The 25,281-nt window shown below is 47.3% G+C and overlaps 1 protein-coding gene across 7 annotated transcripts in view; it reads right to left on the reverse strand.

Moving 5' to 3' along the window:
- The window catches only part of DAB2IP (DAB2 interacting protein), a 575,200-nt gene that overhangs the window by 182,987 nt on the left and 366,932 nt on the right, over positions 1-25,281 (reverse strand). Inside the window, exon 1 of one of the 7 annotated variants that reach the window (XM_088453579.1) lies at positions 23,141-23,222. The exons of the other annotated variants lie outside the window; for them this stretch is intronic. The gene's annotated coding sequence lies outside the window, so the exon portion shown is untranslated. Of the gene's footprint in view, positions 1-23,140; positions 23,223-25,281 lie in introns of those variants that run through there. 7 annotated transcript variants of the gene reach the window in all.

The following is a 25,281-nucleotide window of genomic DNA, read 5'->3' on the forward strand; positions in this document are numbered from 1 at the left end:
TATTCCCTGTACATCACTCCGTAATTGGTGATGCAATAATAAATGATAATAATAGTAATAGTGGTATCTCCATATGATGGGAAAGGCTTAGTTCCCAATGAAGTCTAAAGCTGGGTACACAGTTTATGATATATTGAACGATTTGTTGTTTTGGGACAGTGGGAAAGATAAATCGCCCACATGGTCCAGTGTGTACGCACTCTTGCGCGCTCCCGTGCGTCGTTCGTCGAAGCGCAGGCCCATCTGAAGATCCGGTGGCCGTGGGCACAGGGGGGGGAACAATATTTATTGGCTGGTCGAACACCAGATTGTACAGTGTGTGCGGACTGCCCGATATATCTGCCGTCGTTGGGTACACACATCGTTTAGGGCGGACGCATTCCCGACTGCTGGCTTCCCTACTGTCTAATCCCGGCAAGAGTTAAATGACGGGCGTCTAAATCCCGACGCCTGTCATTTTACCTACGTCGGCAGCCCGATGCCCTGCATCCCGATCAAAGGTAAGCCGGGCGCGGACAGCTGCGGGGGGGTTTTATGCACTTAGGTTTAGGCAGCCAGGAAGGGGGGGTTAGGTTTAGGCACTTAGAGGGGGGATTAGGGTTAGGCATTGGGGGGGGGGTTAGGGTTAGGCACCCCAAAGGGAGGGTTAGGGGGGGGAAAGATTAGGGTTACTTACCTTAATCACCGTTCTGGATTTTCACCCATGTCGGGCTGCCGCTGTCGGTATTTGAACCGCCAGCCATTCCGATCCCGTTTAGGGTGTACCCGGCATTGGAAGCAAAGTTTTCGGTCCAGGACGTTATGGAAACCCATCAAATCATGGTGGAAACTAATAAACCGACACCACAACCACAGAACATGTACGAAAGACAACGGGGGACAACTGGAGCGCGCCCAACACTGGCTACAATACTCAGATTTAACCCATTATTACCATGTTTATAGGGAGCTATATAGGAAGGTGCCCACATATACAGCACAATGAGTCCTCCCCGCGTCAGTATATTAGATAAGATCTTATGATTGCAGCAATGCCTGCGGCACCAGGACGACCCTTTGGAGAGATGTGACTCAATGCAAATTATGCAGGTCTGTAGATTAACAATGTCTTTTCAAGGCAAGCCAATGACATCATGTTTATCACATGCGTGTGGTTCCATGTGTACAGATCGTTCAGCGACGACATAAAAATTCATGGGACCATTCTGTGCCAGGGTTCTTACTCTCCCTGGTCATGGAACCATTGTGTGTCAGGGTTCTTACTCTCCCTGGTCATGGAACCATTGTGTGTCAGGGTTCTTACTCTCCCTGGTCATGGAACCATTGTGTGTCAGGGTTCTTACTCTCCCTGGTCATGGAACCATTGTGTGTCAGGGTTCTTACTCTCCCTAGTCATGGAATCATTGTGTGTCAGGGTTCTTACTCTCCCTGGTCATGGAATCATTGTGCGTCAGGGTTCTTACTCTCCCTGGTCATGGAATCATTGTGCGTCAGGGTTCTTACTCTCCCTGGTCATGGAACCATTGTGCGTCAGGGTTCTTACTCTCCCTGGTCATGGAACCATTGTGCGTCAGGGTTCTTACTCTCCCTGGTCATGGAACCATTGTGTGTCAGGGTTCTTACTCTCCCTGGTCATGGAACCATTGTGTGTCAGGGTTCTTACTCTCCTGGTACAAGTCACCGAGCACGGAGAGAGAAACACGGAGAGCGGACACTTTCCCTGCACTGACCGTTCCTGAGGAAGCACAAGAACAGGATGTAAGAGTCATTCTTTCTGCAGCCGAGTGTTTAATACTGAGCCACCGCGTCCTCTGTGTTTATATTTGCGCTGTCATCCGAGGAGAGAGATATCCGCAGCCCTCTCACCATCATTCTGACACAAGAGGAACAAACGAAGCCCCATGATCCCAAGTCTGATATCTTGAGCGGTGTCATTCAGCGCACAGCGACTCGGGGGTCATCCGCCAACGTTTGTGTCACTACCAAAGTACAACCATTGAAGGGGCTCCATGTCCAGCATCAGAGGCACGGAGAGACGCAGAGATTAGCCATAGACGCTACACCTATTCAGTTCAATGGTTAAGACCGGGGCTTGGAAAGCCCAAATGTAACAATATGCAGAAGTAGCAAATGTAAATATTAATTACAATTTGTGCTTTAATAATTGAGCTGACCAACAATCTTTGTAAGAAAACAAAGAGCAGCTGTAGACTGCAGGCAAGCGAATCATCCTCAGCTGGAAGACTACAGACTATTTCTCTGGAAAGACGAGGAACATTTTATAGGGAACCTAAAATCAGGATTCTATAAACAGGGAACAAAACATATTTTCTAGTAGAGAATAAACATGTTCTAGCCATTGGCTACTATATCTTAGATAACGAAGAGCAGATGTAGCTTCAGGCCAAAAGGACACAAACTGCAGTTTGCGGCGCCAAATAGCTAACAATCCCATTAAATGAGGAATAGTGAGAGGGCCATCAGAACTGTTGGTAAATCTGGAAGCCTAATGGCGACAATCGGCCAGTGAGCCGGACGCTCTGACAGAGCGCTCGCTCTGAATCAGGGCCGTCCCTCTGTTTTTTTTGAGCGGCCTCCTGGCCGCTCGCATAGCTGTGGGTGACCACCCACAGCTATAGCGAGCGGCCAAAATGATGGTCGCGATGGTCGAGACCATCGGGCTTGCGATGAGACCCTTATGGTAGGGTCTGGAGTGCTTTAGGCTCTAACAGAACTGAGAGCACTCCCACTCTAACAGAGCCGAGAGCACTCCCACTGACATCACTTGTGATGTCAGTGGGGCCGGCCCCGGACGGTAGGCGTTTTCATGGGAACACCTCTGTCTGGCCAGCCACGCCCCCGGCCCACCCACCAAAGGGGGCGTGCTGTCACTCACCATTGACAGCACGCCCCCTTTGTAGCGAGACCAAGCCGTCGCTATCCGGGTCTCGCGCATGCGCACGACGGAGCCGGCTCCCTCGTGCACATGCGTACTGGGCCAACATCGACCCGCTTGTGAGCGCTCAGTGCTCGCGAGCGGGTCTGAATCAGGCCCAGTGTGCGCTTCAATGACGAACTGCGATGCACGTACTGGGCGCCACCAGATGTAGAGGATTTAGCTGCCCAAGAGCTTACAATCTTAAGAAATATTTCAGTATTTCCAGAACTATTTAAGTAATGAATGAAGAAATCTGCGACATAAAGCAGCAAATAGCGAACAAATGATCATCCAATGACTCAATCTGTACAATCCCCCCTAGTGGCCGAACTCGGATGAAAAATACTTGTTTCAGATGCAAAACGTACTTCTACAGTACAGGTATCCAGCAAAGACTGCACAAAGAGACTATTTTTCTTTGCTATATATTGGGCACAATGTGACAACCTTACGCAGAAGACTAAAATAAGGAAGAAAATATGTCATTTGCGGTTATTCCAGCTCATTAAACACCCATTCAATTAAAATGACATTTCCTTTCAGCCTCCCAGGGTCTAAGCGACGGCTCCGATTGTCTCATTTCCCCATCTTGCTGTGTACGGGGCTGAACAGGAAGAGTGCGAATATCTGGGAAGCAGCAAAGTCGGGATATGATTTCCATATGGAGCACATACAAGGAATGCAGAGTATTGGGGAGAGGGGGACGCTCCTGGGTACAGGTGGGGAGCACTGTGCCGACGCAGGAAGTCTAAATCTGGGACTGGCACATCCTTTATTCTTATCCAGATAGGAAACGTAGCGATAGCAGCCAGTGATCTGATTGTTATGCCATGTAACCAGCCACTGGGAGAGATCATTCTCCTGGATATCACCATAGCTATACATCCCATGTTATTGCCAACTGACGGCTACGTGTGCATAGGGAACCTGCGGGGGAAAGACATGAAAAGTAAATCACTTTATAACGGATCAGCTCCTACCGGATCGCGCTCCTCTGCTTGTTGGGAATGTAAAAACGCTCCTTTCTGTTTACAGGCCCAGAAATGTGATGTCAATGAGCGAATGGGACACGGAAAGCATATATAACAGAGTCCCAGGACAGGAATCAGAATGAAGGCCGGGAACCTGCGGGGTAACGGCAAAGGTCGGCAACACCAAGAGGGGTATTCAATATGAAACGTTAACTTCACTGCCGAAGTTAACGTTTCATATCGGAGTTTTTTTTCTGCGTTAAGTCTGGTGCGCACTCCCGCTTATCCCCGTATTCAAAATTAAATTAACGAAAACGGGAAACTCCGAAGTTGGATTTGCGTAAAGTTACGAATTTTTCCTGAAAATAATTGTAAGACCCCCCTAAAGTTGTAAAAACATGGGGGATCACTATGGGTACCCCCGTTTTAGCCTTTAATTGAAAGTCGGGGATTTAAATAGCTGCAGCAGGTGTTTTTTTCCCGACATTGAAGAAGTGATGCAGAAGAGCACTTAGGTTATTTTTTTCGTTTTTTTAAGTGGTCCCATCAAATTTGGGGTACATGAAAATGAGTACTAGCATATTTTGGTGTCCCTAAAGTAATTCTTTAAAAATTCAGCATTTGTGCATCTGCCGCTATAATTCTATTCTAGAAAACACCTGCCGCTAATAATCTATTCTAGAAAACACCTGCCGCTAATAATCTATTCTAGAATACACCTGCCGCTAATAATCTATTCTAGAATACACCTGCCGCTAATAATCTATTCTAGAATACATCTGCCGCTAATAATCTATTCTAGAATACACCTGCCGCTAATAATCTATTCTAGAATACATCTGCCGCTAATAATCTATTCTAGAATACACCTGCCGCTAATAATCTATTCTAGAAAACACCTGCCGCATACTTACAGAATAGCCCTGAACCTATTTCCCTATTGTTTAACAATTTTTTCCCATATTTTTTTTTTGCACCCCAATTTTTTAATTAATTTTTTGGGGTGTCCCTATTTTTTTTTTGACACAGTTCTTTTTTAAATGTCAATCTCAGGGGTGCAGGCTATTTTTTTTTAAGCCTGCACCCCTAAACCCCAATTCTGCACTTTTTTTCGACACCTATTCAAAGGTGAAAAGTTATCCCCGTTTTTTATCAAAGACTTTTCAAAACTGCGATAAGTCTTTGATATTGAATAGTGTAAAACTAAAACAAGTGATATTAACGCAAAAACGATAAAAAGTGCGGTATTAACGCAAAAAACACCCATATTGAACACCCCTCCAAATGTGAAACATGCGTTTAGCTAAGGAGGTTAGCCAAAGCTTGTACTTGCGGTTAGGAAGGTCAGCAAAGGCCAACTAGCCTCAATGTGTCTGACGTCCAAAAATACCCCATGACTCTTCGCAACACAAATGCAACGTTCTCGGCTGTATGAATGCTAGTGGGTATGGTAACGTTATACTAAATATATATATATATGTAGATGTAGCAGGTAGGACTATAGAAGGTAGATGGCAGCGCACGTCAGAATAGAATATTCGCCACTGTGAACGCCTATTATCACAGTGTCTCAGAGACGTCCTTGCTACATTCCCACTTACACATTAAGGGGCCTATGTATCAGAGCTTGATGAGAGATAAAATTGTGAACTATATATCACCAGCCAATCAGCTCCAAACTATCATTTCTTAAACACAGCCTGCAAAATGTAAGTTAGAAGCTGATTGGTTGGCGATATATATCTCACAATTTTATCTCACATCAAGCTTTGATACATATGCCACTTAAAGTACAAAATGAAGCCATGAGCGGGGGAGATTGTCACGGTCAGTCTACTCTACACATATTAAATTTGTACTTATACGTTTTTAACATATATTTTGTGACCTAATATACAATAGGGTGGAGGAATTATGGGAGAAGTGATTATTAATCTACGTTACTCAGATCACCTTCCTTTAAATGTAGAATAAAATCTCCCTACATATGTTGTATTATACGGAATACTCCTGTTCCTATCCGCCATTGTCATTACTGACCTCCGAGGGCTGCCAGACATCTGGAAACACTCTAATTACTGCCAGCGGCCATTGTCAGAGAACGGAACATAAGATCATCCATATTGTGGCCTCTGTACCCAGAGTCCTCTGTGCTATTCTCTGCAATCGGACATATACATGGAGTGGGAAAGGTTCTAGTAAAATAAATATAGGCCAGGCTTTCAGGACCACCCAGATGGTGCTCAGTGGCTTTGCTCAGCTACCCCGATTACCCCTCTGCTTTCCCTGGCGGGGCCTGCAGGAAGGGACTGTGACCAAGAGTAATAATCCATTATTATACAGTCTGACCCTGCCAGGGAGGGCACATATACTGAGATAACTTTCCCAGCTTCAATAACCCTCTTATGGTAGATTGTACATTAGGCACCGTAACCAAACTGTCCCCCTAAATATTTACATCACTATGAGTACAGAAGTATAATAACCCTCCTATGGTAGATTGTGCGTTAGGCACCGTAACCAACTGTCCCCCCTAAATATTTACATCACTATGAGAACAGAAGTATAATAACCCTCCTATGATAGATTGTGCATTAGGCACCGTAACCAAACTGTCCCCCTAAATATTTACATCACTATGAGTACAGAATTATAATAACCCTCCTATGGTAGATTGTGCATTAGGCACCGTAACCAAACTGTCTCCCTAAATATTTACATCACTATGAGAACAGAAGCATAATAACCCTCCTATGGTAGATCGTGCGTTAGGCACTGTAACCAAACTGTCCCCCTAAATATTTACATCACTATGAGTACAGAAGCATAATAACCCTCCGATGGTAGATTGTACATTAGGCACTATAACCAAACTGTCCCCTTAAATATTTACATCACTATGAGTAGGGCCTCAACTGGGGGGGGCTAGAGGTGCACGTGCACCGGGTGCCGGAATGCAGGGGGTGAAAGAGGGATGACTCACGATGGCTTGGGGGCTGCAGTGTCAGAAAACGGCCTTCCAAAAATGGCTGCCGCCAAGGAGAAGGCAGATGCTAGAGTTCCTTACTGGACCTCTAGTGTCTGTCTCCTCCTTGGCGGCGGCCATTTTTGGATTGTCATTTTCAGCAGATTCCATGCGGACTAGCCGCATGGACCTCTAGTGTCTGTTAGGCCAGCGCAAGTGCCGGGAGAAGATGCTGAAAGCTGCATCTTCTCCCGTGAAACCCCCTGGCAACGAGCATAAACTCCATGGCAACGAGCATGTCACCCCTGGCAACGAGCATGTCACCCCAGGCAACGAGCATGTCACCCCATGGCAACGAGCATGTCACCCCATGGCAACGAGCATGTCACCCCATGGCAACGAGCATGTCACCCCATGGCAACGAGCATGTCACCCCATGGCAACCGGCATGAATCCCCCTGGCAACCGGCATGAAACCTCCTGGCAACCGGCATGAAAGCCCCTGGCAACGGACATGAAACCCCCTGGCAACGGACATGAAACCCCCTGGCAACGGACATGAAACCCCCTGGCAACGGGCATGAAACCCCCTGGCAACGGGCATGAAACCCCCTGGCAACGGGCAGGTAATGTTAAAGTAATTAGAAGCCTTACTGTGGGGCATGAAATGGTGTCGGGCAAATATGTAAGTTGCACTGTGGTAATAGGCATTATAGTGTGTGGCATAATGTGTAATGGGCATTACAGTGTGTGGAATAATGTAAGTCACTATACCAAGGACGTCCGAGTAGTGCACTGCCTTATGGAGGAGCAAGGACAAAATCCAGGTAAAGGAAGGGAGGGGGCGCAAAATTGCTTCCTTGCACCGGGTGACAGATATCCTAGTTTCAGCCCTGCTATGAGTACAGAATTATAATAACCCTCTTATGGTAGATCGTGCGTTAGGCACTGTAACCAAACTGTCCCCCTAAATATTTACATCACTATGAGAACAGAAGTATAATAACCCTCCTATGGTAGATTGTGCGTTAGGCACCGTAACCAAACTGTCCCCCTAAATATTTACATCACTATGAGTACAGAATTATAATAACCCTCCTATGGTAGATTGTGCATTAGGCACCGTAACCAAACTGTCCCCCTAAATATTTACATCACTATGAGTACAGAATTATAATAACCCTCCTATGGTAGATTGTACATTAGGCACCGTAACCAAACTGTCCCCCTAAATATTTACATCACTATGAGAACAGAAGTATAATAACCCTCCTATGGTAGATTGTGCATTAGGCACCGTAACCAAACTGTCCCCTAAATATAAATCTCTTTATGGCATGTTGGAATGGTCCAAATTATAGCTCCAGAGGGTGCAGAGAGGGACAAGGCCTGCCCCATATTCCATACCAATGTGTACATTATGACTAACACAAGCCAAAACCCCATCCACGGTAATGGTAGAGTTATAATGTGACTATAGAGAAAACTCTCACTCATCTTACAGGGATGCAATTTTTAGCCAGACGCCGAAATCCTGCCGGCCGGCATCCGGAACGAAGGGAAGCGGGTAAGCGTAGCATGTAGCTGCGGGGCAAGGGGGATGGTTAGGGTTAGGCACCCCCCGGGCAGGGATAGGCTAGGGGGAGGGTGGGGGGCTAGGGCTAGTCACCAGCTGGGGGAGGGTAATGATAGGCACCCCCCCGGGTTAGGGTGCAGGGGGGGGTTAGGTTGAGGCACCCCCGGGGAGTCTTAGGGTTAGGCACCACCCCAGGAGTTTTAGGGTTAGACACCACTAAGGGCGGGAGAGGGGAGGAGAGGTGAGGGTTAGGGTACTTACCTGCCCCAGTCGGGATCTTCATGCTTCGGCCTTCCGGCATCGGTATTTCATCCGGCCCGGCATAGATACGGAGACATTACATACCGATTCCATCATTCGGTGCTTACACTCGCACAGAGGGACAGAGTCAATATTGTAGTCTCTTCATTCACACCATGCCTCATGCCTCAGTGACATGCCTCGCTCTGTGATGCCTCCAGCAGATGTGGGGTGCAGGCATGACAAAACAAGAAGAGGTGGGTATGACTGAGATTGCGTAAAGCGTATGGTGACGCTGACTGTGTGTATACACCACTGCATCATAAGGGTACACCTCTGCCAACCTCACAGGAAGCTAATTGCCCCCACTGCTGACAAATTACCCCCTCCCCTGGTAGTCTAGAAGGTCTCATCCAAATTCTGGTGGCCCATGGCAGCAGTTACATCAATAAGCTGTCAGCCTCAAATGGCCGCCTCCATGTATACCTTGTAATGTGCACTGAATACATTGCTGCATTGGGCAAGCTAAGTGTAAAGCAAAAAGTGGGTGTGCAATGGAGGATACTAGGGATGTTATAGTGTATAGTAAGTACTGCAGTGTGCCCGTCAGAGGATACAGAGTACTGCAGTGCGCCCCACAGAGGATACAGGGAATACTGCAGTGCGCCCCACAGAGGATACAGGGAGTACTGCAGTGTGCCCGTCAGAGGATACAGAGTACTGCAGTGCGCCCCACAGAGGATACAGGGAGTACTGCAGTGCGCCCCACAGAGGATACAGGGAGTACTGCAGTGTGCCCGTCAGAGGATACAGAGTACTGCAGTGCGCCCCACAGAGGATACAGGGAGTACTGCAGTGCGCCCCACAGAAGATACAGGGAGTACTGCAGTGTGCCGTCAGAGGATACAGAGTACTGCAGTGTGCCCCACAGAAGATACAGGGAGTACTGCAGTGTGCCCCACAGAGGATACAGAGTACTGCAGTGCGCCCCACAGAGCATACAGGGAGTACTGCAGTGTGCCCCACAGAGCATACAGGGAGTACTGCAGTGTGCCCCACAGAGGATACAGAGTACTGCAGTGCGCCCCACAGAAGATACAGGGAGTACTGCAGTGTGCTCGTCAGAGGATACAGAGTACTGCAGTGTGCCCCACAGAGGATACAGGGAGTACTGCAGTGTGCCCCACAGAGGATACAGGGAGTACGGCAGTGTGCCCGTTAGAGGATACAGAGTACTGCAGTGCGCCCCACAGAGGATACAGGGAGTATTGCAGTGTGCCCCACAGAGGATACAGAGTACTGCAGTGCGCCCCACGGAGAATACAGGGAGTACTGCAGTGTGCCCGTCAGAGGATACAGAGTACTGCAGTGCGTCCCACAGAGGATACAGGGAGTACTGCAGTGTGCCCGTCAGAGGATACAGAGTACTGCAGTGCGTCCCACAGAGGATACAGGGAGTACTGCAGTGCGCCCCACAGAGGATACAGGGAGTACTGCAGTGTGCCCGTCAGAGGATACACAGTACTGCAGTGCGCCCCACAGAGGATACAGGGAGTACTGCAGTGCGCCCCACAGAGGATACAGGGAGTACTGCAGTGTGCCCCACAGAAGATACAGAGAGTACTGCAGTGTGCCCCACAGAGGATACTGAGTACTGCAGTGTGCCCCACAGAGGATACAGGGAGTACTGCAGTGTGCCCGTCAGAGGATACAGGGAGTACTGCAGTGTGCCCCACAGAGGATACAGAGTACTGCAGTGCGCCCCACAGAGGATACAAGGAGTACTGCAGTGTGCCCCACACAGGATACAGAGAGTACTGCAGTGCGCCCCACAGAGGATACAGGGAGTACTGCAGTGTGCCCCACAGAGGATACAGGGAGTACTGCAGTGTGCCCCTCAGAGGATACAGGGAGTACTGCTGTGTGCCCCACAGAGGATACAAGGAGTACTGCAGTGTGCCCCACACAGGATACAGAGAGTACTGCAGTGCGCCCGTCAGAGGATACAGAGTACTGCAGTGCGCCCCACAGAGGATACAGGGAGTACTGCAGTGTGCCCGTCAGAGGATACAGAGTACTGCAGTGCGCCCCACAGAGGATACAAGGAGTATTGCAGTGCGCCCCACAGAGGATACAGAGAGTACTGCAGTGCGCCCCACAGAGGATACAGAGTACTGCAGTGCGCCCCACAGAGGATACAGGGAGTACTGCAGTGTGCCCCACAGAGGATACAGAGAGTACTGCAGTGTGCGCGTCAGAGGATACAGAGTACTGCAGTGCGCCCCACAGAGGATACAGGGAGTACTGCAGTGTGCCCGTCAGAGGATACAGAGTACTGCAGTGCGCCCCACAGAGGATACAGGGAGTACTGCAGTGTGCCCGTCAGAGGATACAGAGTACTGCAGTGCGCCCCACAGAGGATACAGGGAGTACTGCAGTGTGCCCGTCAGAGGATACAGAGTACTGCAGTGCGCCCCACAGAGGATACAAGGAGTACTGCAGTGTGCCCCACAGAGGATACAGGGAGTACTGCAGTGTGCCCCACAGAGGATACAGAGAGTACTGCAGTGTGCGCGTCAGAGGATACAGAGTACTGCAGTGCGCCCCACAGAGGATACAGAGAGTACTGCAGTGTGCCCGTCAGAGGATACAGAGTACTGCAGTGCGCCCCACAGAGGATACAGGGAGTACTGCAGTGTGCCCCACAGAGGATACAGAGAGTACTGCAGTGCGCCCCACAGAGGATACAGAGTACTGCAGTGCGCCCCACAGAGGATACAGGGAGTACTGCAGTGTGCCCCACAGAGGATACAGAGAGTACTGCAGTGTGCGCGTCAGAGGATACAGAGTACTGCAGTGCGCCCCACAGAGGATACAGGGAGTACTGCAGTGTGCCCGTCAGAGGATACAGAGTACTGCAGTGCGCCCCACAGAGGATACAGGGAGTACTGCAGTGTGCCCGTCAGAGGATACAGAGTACTGCAGTGCGCCCCACAGAGGATACAGGGAGTACTGCAGTGTGCCCGTCAGAGGATACAGAGTACTGCAGTGCGCCCCACAGAGGATACAAGGAGTACTGCAGTGTGCCCCACAGAGGATACAGGGAGTACTGCAGTGTGCCCCACAGAGGATACAGAGAGTACTGCAGTGTGCGCGTCAGAGGATACAGAGTACTGCAGTGCGCCCCACAGAGGATACAGAGAGTACTGCAGTGTGCCCGTCAGAGGATACAGAGTACTGCAGTGCGCCCCACAGAGGATACAGGGAGTACTGCAGTGTGCCCCACAGAGGATACAGAGAGTACTGCAGTGTGCGCGTCAGAGGATACAGAGTACTGCAGTGCGCCCCACAGAGGATACAGAGAGTACTGCAGTGTGCCCGTCAGAGGATACAGAGTACTGCAGTGCGCCCCACAGAGGATACAGGGAGTACTGCAGTGTGCCCCTCAGAGGATACAGAGTATTGCAGTGCGCCCCACAGAGGATACAGAGAGTACTGCAGTGTGCCCCTCAGAGGATACAAGGAGTACTGCAGTGTGCCCCACAGAGGATACAGAGAGTACTGCAGTGTGCCCCACAGAGGATTCATGGAGTACTGCAGTGTGCCCCACAGAGGATACAGGGAGTACTGCAGTGTGCCCCACAGAGGATACAGAGAGTACTGCAGTGCGCCCGTCAGAGGATACATGGAGTACTGCAGTGTGCCCCACAGAGGATACAGAGAGTACTGCAGTGTGCCCCACAGAGGATACAGGGAGTACTACACTGTGCTCCACAGAGGATACTGAGAGTACTGCAGTGTGCCCCACAGAGGATACAAGCAGTACTGCAGTGTGCCCCTCAGACGATACAAGCAGTACTGCAGTGTGCCCCACAGAGGATACAAGCAGTACTGCAGTGTGCAACCACGCAGTTGTTATCTCCGTGAAGCCAAACAGAAGTGAAAATGCTTCTTAAATGCATCTCTAAGTTTACAATGCGTTCCCACTCAGATGATTGATGCTGGTCACACGTGCAGACATAACGCACTGAATTACAACACAGGAGCACACATATGTGCAATCTCATTTGGGGCAATCATTTTTTTCATTCTGCCGCTATTTATCATTTAACTTTCATCAGAAATGCCTCTTAAATTCAGAGTTTGAAGGCTAACGCGTACACAGCCTAAACAGAGAACCAAGACAGTGTACCGGTGCTGTACATATCATTCTAATGGCAAAATGGCCGTATTTTACTATATTGTATATCTATATGGTTCTCTAACAGTGTCCCTACAGTTCCAGTATCCACAGAAAAACAATTCTGTCTCCTTGCTGTGCCCAGAACATCACCAGACGAGAAGGTTCCTCCCTGAGGCACAGAGCAATAAACAGAGTTACCCAGCTAGACATATGTGACACCTGGGTAGGGAGAGGTTCAGCGAGAGGACACCATCACCGAGGCTGCCAGGAAAGCCATGAGCTGAGTGAGGAGAGACCCGGAGCTGGACAGCGCACCCCACACTCATTACACAGAGACGCCTCTATTATACCGTCTATGCATTGTATGGCTGCTCCTCTCACTCAGAGTATCCTTCAGCAGTTGCTTAATGAGCACTTCCATATTCCTGAGAAACTCCAGGGCAAATCCTGAATCACAGAATACAACCAATGTGCCGGCAGAGCGTCTCACTGTTAAACCAGTGGTGGCCCGCCTACTGCGTATCAAGACGCTGCCAACTTTCTGCTCTAGAAATACGTCTAACAGCAGTGTTTCCCAACCTTGGTCCTCAAGGCACTATAACAGTCCAGGTTTTAAGGAGAGCCACGCTTGAGCACAGGTGGCTTAGTTCGTAACTCAGTTATTTTGATCAAACCATCTGTGCTCAAGCATGGATATACTTACAACCTGGACTGTTAAGTGTGCCCTGAGGACAGAGGTTGGGAAACCTTGGTCTACACTCTGGCCACACCCACACAGAACAGGCCACACCTCCTCCGCTTCTCAGAACAGGCCACACCTCCTCCGCTTCTCAGAACAGGCCACACCTCCTCCGCTTCTCAGAACAGGCCACACCTCCTCCGCTTCTCAGAACAGGCCACACCTCCTCCGCTTCGCAGAACAGGCCACACCTCCTCCGCTTCGCAGAACAGGCCACACCTCCTCCGCTTCTCAGAATAGGCCCTTGATTATTTTCAGTGCCAGGCCCATGTGACCTTATTGAGGCCTTGGCTCCACCAAATGACTACTTTATTACCAGCACTATAGTTACATTAACTGTCCGTCTTCTCTCAGAAATATAACGCGGCCACACAGATGGTCTGCACGGATACTCGCCATCTTTCTTATATTACATTACGCAAAGTGCCCTCAGAAATTCTCTGCTCTGCCAAGGTGCGGCCGTGCGCCCCCCACCCAGCATGTAACTCCGCAAAACACTGTCCTCTACACCCCCTCTGAGCACTGCACGCTCCATATCACGATGTTCAGGTCTCTCAGTACATACAGAGAAGCTCCTGATACACCAGCAGTCACGACGGGTCTCAGTCAGCACAGGGGGAGTTGGGGAAAGGATGTCCGCCAATATAAATAAAATGCGTTTTCATGCGTCTGTTCTAAATACTTCCGAATCGTTTTCTGGGCTGACACAGATTGTACGCAAGACCGGTGTATGTTGATGTAAAGACACGCATTACATACGATGACATGAAGCAGAAGGTAAAGGTGACAGAGATAAGAACAGTCTGCGCTGCGGCAAATAACCAGCGACAGACCCCAGTCACGTAGCGCCATTCTTCACGTCGCCCCTTCCCGGCATTACAGTCCCACAAATCGTATTTTAACTGATAAATGGGCAAAAGCCACATCATCTGCATTACGTAGTGACTATTTTACGTAATATAAATCAAAAACAGAATAGAAGGAACACTGACCCTCCATAGAGACCCCACCCCTTATAATAAGCCCCCTTACACGCTTACTGCCCCCCGTGATCATAGAGACCACATTAGCAGGATTTAAGTCTCACACCGACCTCGCCGGTCACCATTGCTGCCCGCACTGCCAGGAGACTGAAGCTAGGGTTCTGGATTATTAAAATCAATATAAGGCTGAAAAGAAAAAACAAACAGAGCAAGTCCTGCAGCGCAGGGTTTCCTAACTTCCTGGTTGGAAGAATTTTGCCATCTGAAAAACATGTCCCGGGGCCACGGCTGTCAGCCTGGGCCAGGAACGAGGCAGCTGTGAGGAAGAGACATGTTCAGACCAATGTACACAGCTATGCAAACAATGTTCTCGCTGAGGGAGCTGGTATGGAAGCGTCACAGCCCTCAGTTTTCCTCATACAGGGGTGATACTGGGCGGACAGCAGGGGGCCCCAAAAGCCAACTCTGCTTGGGGTATTCACATGTACATTATTTCATAACCCGAGCGTTCAGGAGGTTTTCCTGCCCCAATTAACATTCATGGAAATGCAGACTCACTAGTGCCTCATGCCTCACTGGAGTCACATGTTTCTAGTGAATTCATAAGGTGAATGTTTGCCCCTCCCACAAAATGGCTGCTTCCATCATCTAGAGGTCACTTTAAGTCAGCTCTGATTAATTGTTAATAATAACAAGAACTTTGACGGCAAGCGGACAAGGAACTTCTGCGCGCTCACCGGCGCGGTATACAACCTGTCCGGACGCTCCTAGGTCGCCTTGGCCTTTTGTTCAGTCAATATGGGTCATTAGTACAGAACAATAAAATACACCTGTCCGGCTTAATATAAATAAGAGCTCCCTGAGCGCCAATCTGGCATGTCACAGGCGGCACTGAGGCTGGCACTGGGGCTGGCAAGATGCACAGATCACCAAAATAAATCAACATTTCACAACCAGGTGCAGCAGACACAATACAGCCAGAGACCAGCTTCCCTAGTGTCCTGATACATGTAGTGCACCGTGCTAGTATGACGCTTAGCAATTACTACAGCCCATAATACAGACTAATCCACCAAAGCAGAAAACACGGAAACGGCTGAGAGCGAAATGACCGTTTCCAAGCTGACAACTAAACACGGCGTCATACGTTACAGTATTAATGTACCAGGGGTCAAATATGCTAAAGTCTTTTATGGTGAAACTATCGGTTGCTATCTGTAATATATACATTTCTTCTAAATCTGACCTGCACAAGAACCGTATATCAACGTTATTATGACTATTATCAGTGTCCGAGCAGAATCCACCTTACAGATCGCAAATGAACATCTGTTTTCCATTAGGCAGAGACGTGGGACCCAAAGCTTCTGCCGCTGCCCCCGTCAACCCCCAAGGCCCCCCCCTCTTCGTCAGATCTCCCCCTGAGACTGGCTAAAACGTGTCACAATACAGTGACAAATTCTGCATTAGAAAATCCGGGAAGAGGGGACTTTATTCCCGTCAGTGATGCCAAGTTGGGAACAGATCGCGCTGATACACGAGAGGCGGAAAATGACTTATCGCAGTGATTTAATGTGAATCTATCTGTGTGTCAGCCGAGCGATACTCAGAGATAAGTGTTATTTATCTATCTGGAGACCCCATTCTGCTTTACTCCGCCTGCGCAGGACAGAGAGGGGGCTCGGACTCTGTCGATTAAAAAATTTTTTTTTTTTTAAATTGTAAAAATAATATATAATAAAATATATACAGTAGTGTAACATACAAAAATAATACCCACAGCTTCCCAGCCCCCCCAAAAATTATATTGGGAGGGGGCTACACCCCCTTTATTTGGAAAAAAAAATGTAACCTAAAACAATTATTTATTTTGTTGATAATTTTTTTTCCAGACTTTTCTGTTTGTAGAAGCCAGACTGGGATGACGCTAGCAACACAACTGTTATACTGGGGGAGACTATGGACAGTATGTCAGACTGGGATGACGCTAGCAACACAACTTTTATACTGGAGGAGACTATGGACAGTAAGTCAGACTGGGATGACGCTAGCAACACAACTTTTATACTGGAGGAGACTATGGACAGTAAGTCAGACTGGGATGACGCTAGCAACACAACTTTTATACTGGAGGAGACTATGGACAGTATGTCAGACTGGGATGACGCTAGCAACACAACTGTTATACTGGGGGAGACTATGGACAGTAAGTCAGACTGGGATGACGCTAGCAACACAACTTTTATACTGGAGGAGACTATGGACAGTAAGTCAGACTGGGATGACGCTAGCAACACAACTGTTATACTGGGGGAGACTATGGACAGTAAGTCAGACTGGGATGACGCTAGCAACACAACTTTTATACTGGAGGAGACTATGGACAGTATGTCAGACTGGGATGACGCTAGCAACACAACTTTTATACTGGAGGAGACTATGGACAGTATGTCAGACTGGGATGACGCTAGCAACACAACTTTTATACTGGAGGAGACTATGGACAGTAAGTCAGACTGGGATGACGCTAGCAACACAACTTTTATACTGGAGGAGACTATGGACAGTATGTCAGACTGGGATGACGCTAGCAACACAACTTTTATACTGGAGGAGACTATGGACAGTAAGTCAGACTGGGATGACGCTAGCAACACAACTGTTATACTGGAGGAGACTATGGACAGTAAGTCAGACTGGGATGACGCTAGCAACACAACTGTTATACTGGAGGAGACTATGGACAGTAAGTCAGACTGGGATGACGCTAGCAACACAACTGTTATACTGGAGGAGACTATGGACAGTAAGTCAGACTGGGATGACGCTAGCAACACAACTGTTATACTGGGGGAGACTATGGACAGTATGTCAGACTGGGATGACGCTAGCAACACAACTGTTATACTGGGGGAGACTATGGACAGTATGTCAGACTGGGATGACGCTAGCAACACAACTGTTATACTGGGGGAGACTATGGACAGTATGTCAGACTGGGATGACGCTAGCAACACAACTGTTATACTGGAGGAGACTATGGACAGTATGTCAGACTGGGATGACGCTAGCAACACAACTGTTATACTGGGGGAGACTATGGACAGTATGTCAGACTGGGATGACGCTAGCAACACAACTGTTATACTGGGGGAGACTATGGACAGTATGTCAGACTGGGATGACGCTAGCAACACAACTGTTATACTGGGGGAGACTATGGACAGTATGTCAGACTGGGATGACGCTAGCAACACAACTGTTATACTGGGGGAGACTATGGACAGTATGTCAGACTGGGATGACGCTAGCAACACAACTGTTATACTGGGGGAGACTATGGACAGTATGTCAGACTGGGATGACGCTAGCAACACAACTGTTATACTGGGGGAGACTATGGACAGTATGTCAGACTGGGATGACGCTAGCAACACAACTGTTATACTGGGGGAGACTATGGACAGTATGTCAGACTGGGATGACGCTAGCAACACAACTGTTATACTGGAGGAGACTATGGACAGTAAGTCAGACTGGGATGACGCTAGCAACACAACTGTTATACTGGAGGAGACTATGGACAGTAAGTCAGACTGGGATGACGCTAGCAACACAACTGTTATACTGGGGGAGACTATGGACAGTATGTCAGACTGGGATGACGCTAGCAACACAACTGTTATACTGGGGGAGACTATGGACAGTATGTCAGACTGGGATGACGCTAGCAACACAACTGTTATACTGGGGGAGACTATGGACAGTATGTCAGACTGGGATGACGCTAGCAACACAACTGTTATACTGGGGGAGACTATGGACAGTATGTCAGACTGGGATGACGCTAGCAACACAACTGTTATACTGGGGGAGACTATGGACAGTATGTCAGACTGGGATGACGCTAGCAACACAACTGTTATACTGGGGGAGACTATGGACAGTATGTCAGACTGGGATGACGCTAGCAACACAACTGTTATACTGGGGGAGACTATGGACAGTATGTCAGACTGGGATGACGCTAGCAACACAACTGTTATACTGGGGGAGACTATGGACAGTATGTCAGACTGGGATGACGCTAGCAACACAACTGTTATACTGGAGGAGACTATGGACAGTAAGTCAGACTGGGATGACGCTAGCAACACAACTGTTATACTGGAGGAGACTATGGACAGTAAGTCAGACTGGGATGACGCTAGCAACACAACTGTTATACTGGGGGAGACTATGGACAGTATGTCAGACTGGGATGACGCTAGCAACACAACTGTTATACTGGGGGAGACTATGGACAGTATGTCAGACTGGGATGACGCTAGCAACACAACTGTTATACTGGGGGAGACTATGGACAGTATGTCAGACTGGGATGACGCTAGCAACACAACTGTTATACTGGGGGAGACTATGGACAGTATGTCAGACTGGGATGACGCTAGCAACACAACTGTTATACTGGGGGAGACTATGGACAGTATGTCAGACTGGGATGACGCTAGCAACACAACTGTTATACTGGGGGAGACTATGGACAGTATGTCAGACTGGGATGACGCTAGCTACACAACTGTTATACTGGGGGAGACTATGGACAGTATGCTCCGTTATTCGATTCATTGTACAACATAAAGGTGGGGCAGGACAGTATATGTAACACACCTACCAATGCATTGGCCAAGCACCTTATGTAGCTGCACCATATACACTATTGTACATTATAACTGAATACCACGTCATGTGTTCTCTTACTAATATACATTTAACAAACATCATTTACCTTGAAATTAGTCGTCGTATGTCACCGAGATATATTTCCAAGCCAAATTATGTCATACACCAAGTACAGTTATTGATTACAGACAGACAGACAGACAGCTGAGAATAAAATACAACTAGAATACTCCACTTGCCTAATTAATTGCCCCTCGCTGGGGACTCTTGCTTGTTACAATGATCGATATTGCGCTCGTGTTACAATTCATCTGTCTATAAACCATCAATTTGAAGAGCAAATGTGTACTGCGTTTCCCATCCATAAAATCCTTGTTCTCCTACAGTACTGGAAATTTAGGATCCTGTTAATGATCTGGTAAGTCATCAATCAGCCTCAACTTAGAGGCAATCACAGGGTGTAATATGGCAGCGTGCAGATGCTCCATAACTGAGAGGCAATCACAGGCTGTAATATGGCAACGTGCTGATGCTTCATAACTGAGAGGCAATTACAGGCTGTAATATGGCAGTGTGCGAATACACCGTGGAGAAAAGGCAATCACAGGCTGTAATATGGCAGTGTGCGAATACACTGTGGAGAAAAGGCAATCACAGGCTGTAATATGGCAGTGTGCGAATACACCGTGGAGAAAAGGCAATCATAGGCTGTAATATGGCAGTGTGCGAATACACCGTGGAGAAAAGGCAATCATAGGCTGTAATATGGCAGTGTGCGAATACACCGTGGAGAAAAGGCAATCACAGGCTGTAATATGGCAGTGTGCGAATACACCGTGGAGAAAAGGCAATCATAGGCTGTAATATGGCAGTGTGCGAATACACCGTGGAGAAAAGGCAATCACAGGCTGTAATATGGCAGTGTGCGAATACACTGTGGAGAAAAGGCAATCACAGGCTGTAATATGGCAGTGTGCGAATACACCGTGGAGAAAAGGCAATCACAGGCTGTAATATGGCAGTGTGCGAATACACCGTGGAGAAAAGGCAATCACAGGCTGTAATATGGCAGTGTGCGAATACACCGTGGAGAAAAGGCAATCATAGGCTGTAATATGGCAGTGTGCGAATACACCGTGGAGAAAAGGCAATCATAGGCTGTAATATGGCAGTGTGCAAATACACCGTGGAGAAAAGGCAACCACAGGCTGTAATATGGCAGTGTGCGAATACACCGTGGAGAAAAGGTAATCACAGGCTGTAATATGGCAGCGTGCGAATACACCGTGGAGAAAAGGCAATCACAGGCTGTAATATGGCAGTGTGCGAATACACCGTGGAGGAAAGGCAATCACAGGCTGTAATATGGCAGTGTGCGAATACACCGTGGAGAAAAGGCAATCACAGGCTGTAATATGGCAGTGTGCGAATACACCGTGGAGAAAAGGCAATCATAGGCTGTAATATGGCAGTGTGCGAATACACCGTGGAGAAAAGGCAACCACAGGCTGTAATATGGCAATGTGCGAATACACCGTGGAGAAAAGGCAATCACAGGCTGTAATATGGCAGCGTGCGGATGCTCTAAGGATTAGGGGATCTGTAAAGTCCTCATTAGTTAGGGACATATCTGTACCTGGATAAATCACGCCTTAATACAAGGGTCAACTACAAATTTCGAGAGCAAGACAATGGTGTTACAGCATAGTTCATAGGGACTAAATATCCAACATTCCTAACGGTTTGTCCTGTGACGCACATCACTTTGAAAGGGTGACCATTGCTAATTACACAGAGGCCCAGAACTGTAACTCACGACTGGAACATACTATATAAAAATATACATATTATATATATATATATATATATATATATATATATATATACACACACACACACATGCAACTCACACGTTCTTAGATTAGAGTTGGGCGCCTTCTCCTGCCAGTAATTTAAGAAAAACAACTTTGAATCCTAGTTATTAAAAATGTTGTCTCAACACAAAAACTACTTTTCACCCCGAGATGAATGACTATGTGATGGCCGTACATACCAAACACCCTGCAGGCCCCGTTCTGCCATTAACTAATCTAAATAATAGAAGCTGTGGGAAAAAAAATTCTTATATATTTAATCAACATTCAGTTCTGCCGCTATAGGATTGCTACACTTTCATAAGAGGCGTCATGTTCTGTTTGCAGCGGGTGCCCCACCTATGGGTGACTATTAAATCTGGGTGCCCGGCTACAATATGGTTCCCCTGCGAGAACGCCCATTGTATTGGGGTGTCTGACTTTGTCCTCTCTGCATTGCTTGTTTATTTTTATTCTTAAGAAGCATTTATATCTTTAGATCTTGCTGTACTGAATCAGCCGTGCTTCCAGCAATTCTGGACATGGATATAATACAGAAACCTCACTTATAGCATTATAGCAAATATAACATTATAGCGGATACGTCCGAATGTATGAATAGGAGGAGCATGGAGCTCCGATATAAACCATACATGGCATATGTACCATAATAACTGAATAATTAATAAGCACAGCCATCCTCAGTCTGGCAGTATTCATCACCTCCCCAACCTGAGACCTGTCAGCCCCTGACACCGAGGTCATGCAGAACAGTCATTTCATCAGTCACTCTGAGACTTCACAGCTCACCAGCACATCACACAAGGAATGAACTGGACTATTTACTCACTGATCCATGTAGCATCATAGGTAACAATGACAATCAATCACCCTTCCCTGACAGCACAGGCTGTCACACACAACCACAATGCATCTCCGAGTGAGTGTAAGCTCTTGTACCCATCTCGTCACACCCTCTACAGTACTACACGTGTGGCTGTATATAGATGGGAGAAATGCAGTATGAGATTTAACCACCGAGTGCCCAATCTCCAGACATGACGGGGTGACTGACACTATACAAAGCACCAGCCAATGACAGATAACGGACAGGACAGGAGTCTCTCAGGGCAGGGACAACAATGTAACAAGCGTCACAGTAACAGGTCACCCCTAATCCTGGGTCTGCAGCCCCCCGACTGTGAGCCAGACAGATACACAATGATATATATTACACAGATATACAATGACATAGACTATCCAATATATAATGTACAGTGCTATACAGTATAATGTGCCCTGTATCATGTAGAGGGTTATAAACAGAACTTTCAGCTATCCTCATTACACATTGCCCCCCACTTCCAGCATCAGACCCCCCCACACAGTGCGGAATACAATCCCCAGCTCTCAGGAGAGGGCACAGAATCCATCTCTCAGGGGTAGGGGGCACTGTGCCATCTATACAGAGGGGCAGCATTCACACACGGGGTGGCACATGACCCATCTCTCAGGGGCAGGGGGCACTGTGCCAGCTATACAGGGAGGCAGCACTCACACACCTCTCAGACAGGGGGTGGCACAGGACCCATCTCTCAGGGGCAGGGGGCACTGTGCCAGCCATACAGGGGGAGCAGCACTAAGAAAAGGGCACAGGAACCACCTCTCAGGAGCAGGGGGGCACTGTGCCAGCTATACAGGGGGGCAGCACTCACACACCTCTCAGACAGGGGGTGGCACAGGACCCATCTCTCAGGGGCAGGGAACACTGTGCCAGCTATACATACAGGGGGAGCAGCACTAAGGGATGGGCACAGGAACAATATTTCATGGGCAGGAGGGCACTGTGATAGCTATGCAGGGAGGGGGCATCTCTCAGGGGCTGCAGGCACTGATCGCTGTACAGGGGGACATCTCTCAGGAGATGCAGGCACTGATAGCTGTACAGGGGTATCTCTCAGGGGCAGGGGCCACTGCGCTAGCTATACATTGGGGCAGGGGGCACTCACCCAGCTCCGGGCAGGGCAGCTCTCCAGCAGCGGCAGCGGGGGCGGCTCAGCCCGCAGACATCCCCGGCTTCCTGTGCAGTATGTACTGCTGCCCTCTATAAGGAATGGATTCCTCCCAGCAGCAGCTCAGGCTCCGGGATCTGGGAAGGGCTGATCCGGATTCCTCCCCGCCCCCATGCATTGCTCTTTGTCCCAGTGCTGGGGATCAGGTGCTGGCTGCAGACTGATACAGTGTAACAAGCCATACAGACGGGGCCCCGGGGCCACACACCGTACACAGCACGGGGGAGCAGCAGGAGGTATATACTATATACTGATTGTTCTATACTGCCAGCAAAATGATACACACATTATACAATATATATTCAGGAACATAAAGATAGATAGCCATATATCTATCTATCTATCTCATATCTATCTATCATATATATCTATTTATCTATCTCATATCTATCTATCTATCACTCCCATAACTATCTATACAGTATCTCTCTCATATCTATCTATATATCTCCCATATCTATCTATCTCTCCCATAACTATCTATATCTCTCCCATATCTATCTATCTATATCTCTCTCTCCTATAACTATCAATATCTCTCCCATATCTATCTATCTATCATATCTATCTCTCTCCCATATCTGTCTATCTACATCTCTCTCATATCTATTTATCTATCTCTCTCCCATAACTCTCTATATCTCTTCCATATCTATCTATGTATCTATTTCTCTCATATCTCTCTCTCTCTCTCTCATATCTATCTATATATCTCCCATAACTATCTATATCTCTCCCATATCTATCTATCTATATCTATCTCTCCTATAACTATCACTATCTCTCCCATATCTATCTATCTATCTATCTATCTATCTATCTATCTATCTATCTATCTATCATATCTATCTCTCTCTCCCATATCGGTCTATCTACATCTCTCCCATATCTATTTATCTATCTCTCATTTCTATCTCTCTCTCCCATAACTTCTCTATATCTCTTCCATATCTATCTATGTATCTATCTCTCTCTCTCTCTCTCTCTCTCTCTCTCTCTCATATCTATCTATATACCTCATATCTATCTCTCTCTCTCTCATATCTATCTATCTGATCTATCTCTCTCTCTCATATCTATTTATCTCTCTCTCCCATAACTCTCTATATCTCTTCCATATCTATCTATGTATCTATTTCTCTCATATCTATCTCTCTCTCTCTCTCTCTCATATCTATATACCTCATATCTATCTCTCTCTCTCATATCTATCTATCTCTCTCTCATATCTATCTATCTGATCTATCTCTCTCTCTCATATCTAATTCTTATATCTATCTCATATTTAGCTATCTCTCTATCTATCACTGTGTGTGGTATAGGGCAGTATAAGGTATTACAATAGTATATAGTAGTATAGGACAATATCACAGTAGTAAATAGTAGTATAGAAAAACATATGGTATATAGTGGTATAGAACAGTGTACAGTATCACATAGCAAATAGTGTTATAGGAATGTATTAGTATTATATAGTCGTATAGGACAGCATAAGGTATCACTATATAGTGGTATAGAACAATATCACAGTAGTATATAGTGGTATAGGGCAGTATCACAGTGGTGTATAGGACAGTATACGGTATCAGTATATAGGGGTATAGGACAGTATCACAGTGGTTTATAGGACAGTATACGGTATCAGTATATAGTGGTATAGGACAGTATCACAGTGGTTTATAGGACAGTATACGGTATCAGTATATAGTGGTATAGGGCAGTATCACCGTGGTGTATAGTGGTATAGGACAATATCACAGTAGTATATAGTAGTATAAGACAGTATACGGTATCAGTATATAGGGGTAAAGGACAGTATCACAGTGGTATAGGACAGGATAAGGTATCAGTATATAGTGGTATAGAACAATATCACAGTAGTATATAGTGGTATAGGGCAGTATCACAGTGGTGTATAGTGGCATAAGTCCGCATATAGTATTACAGTAGTATAATGTATAGTGTCATAGTACAGAATCCAGTATCACCATATGGTAGCGTAGTACAGCAGACATACTATTACCGCCGTTCCGATATCTCCACCTCGGCCAGACCAGAAATGTGAAATATTTTGGTAA

This window comes from Taudactylus pleione, unplaced genomic scaffold (assembly GCF_031769625.1).
Source record: "Taudactylus pleione unplaced genomic scaffold, aTauple2 ptg000583l, whole genome shotgun sequence".
NCBI classification, from domain to species: domain Eukaryota; kingdom Metazoa; phylum Chordata; class Amphibia; order Anura; family Myobatrachidae; genus Taudactylus; species Taudactylus pleione.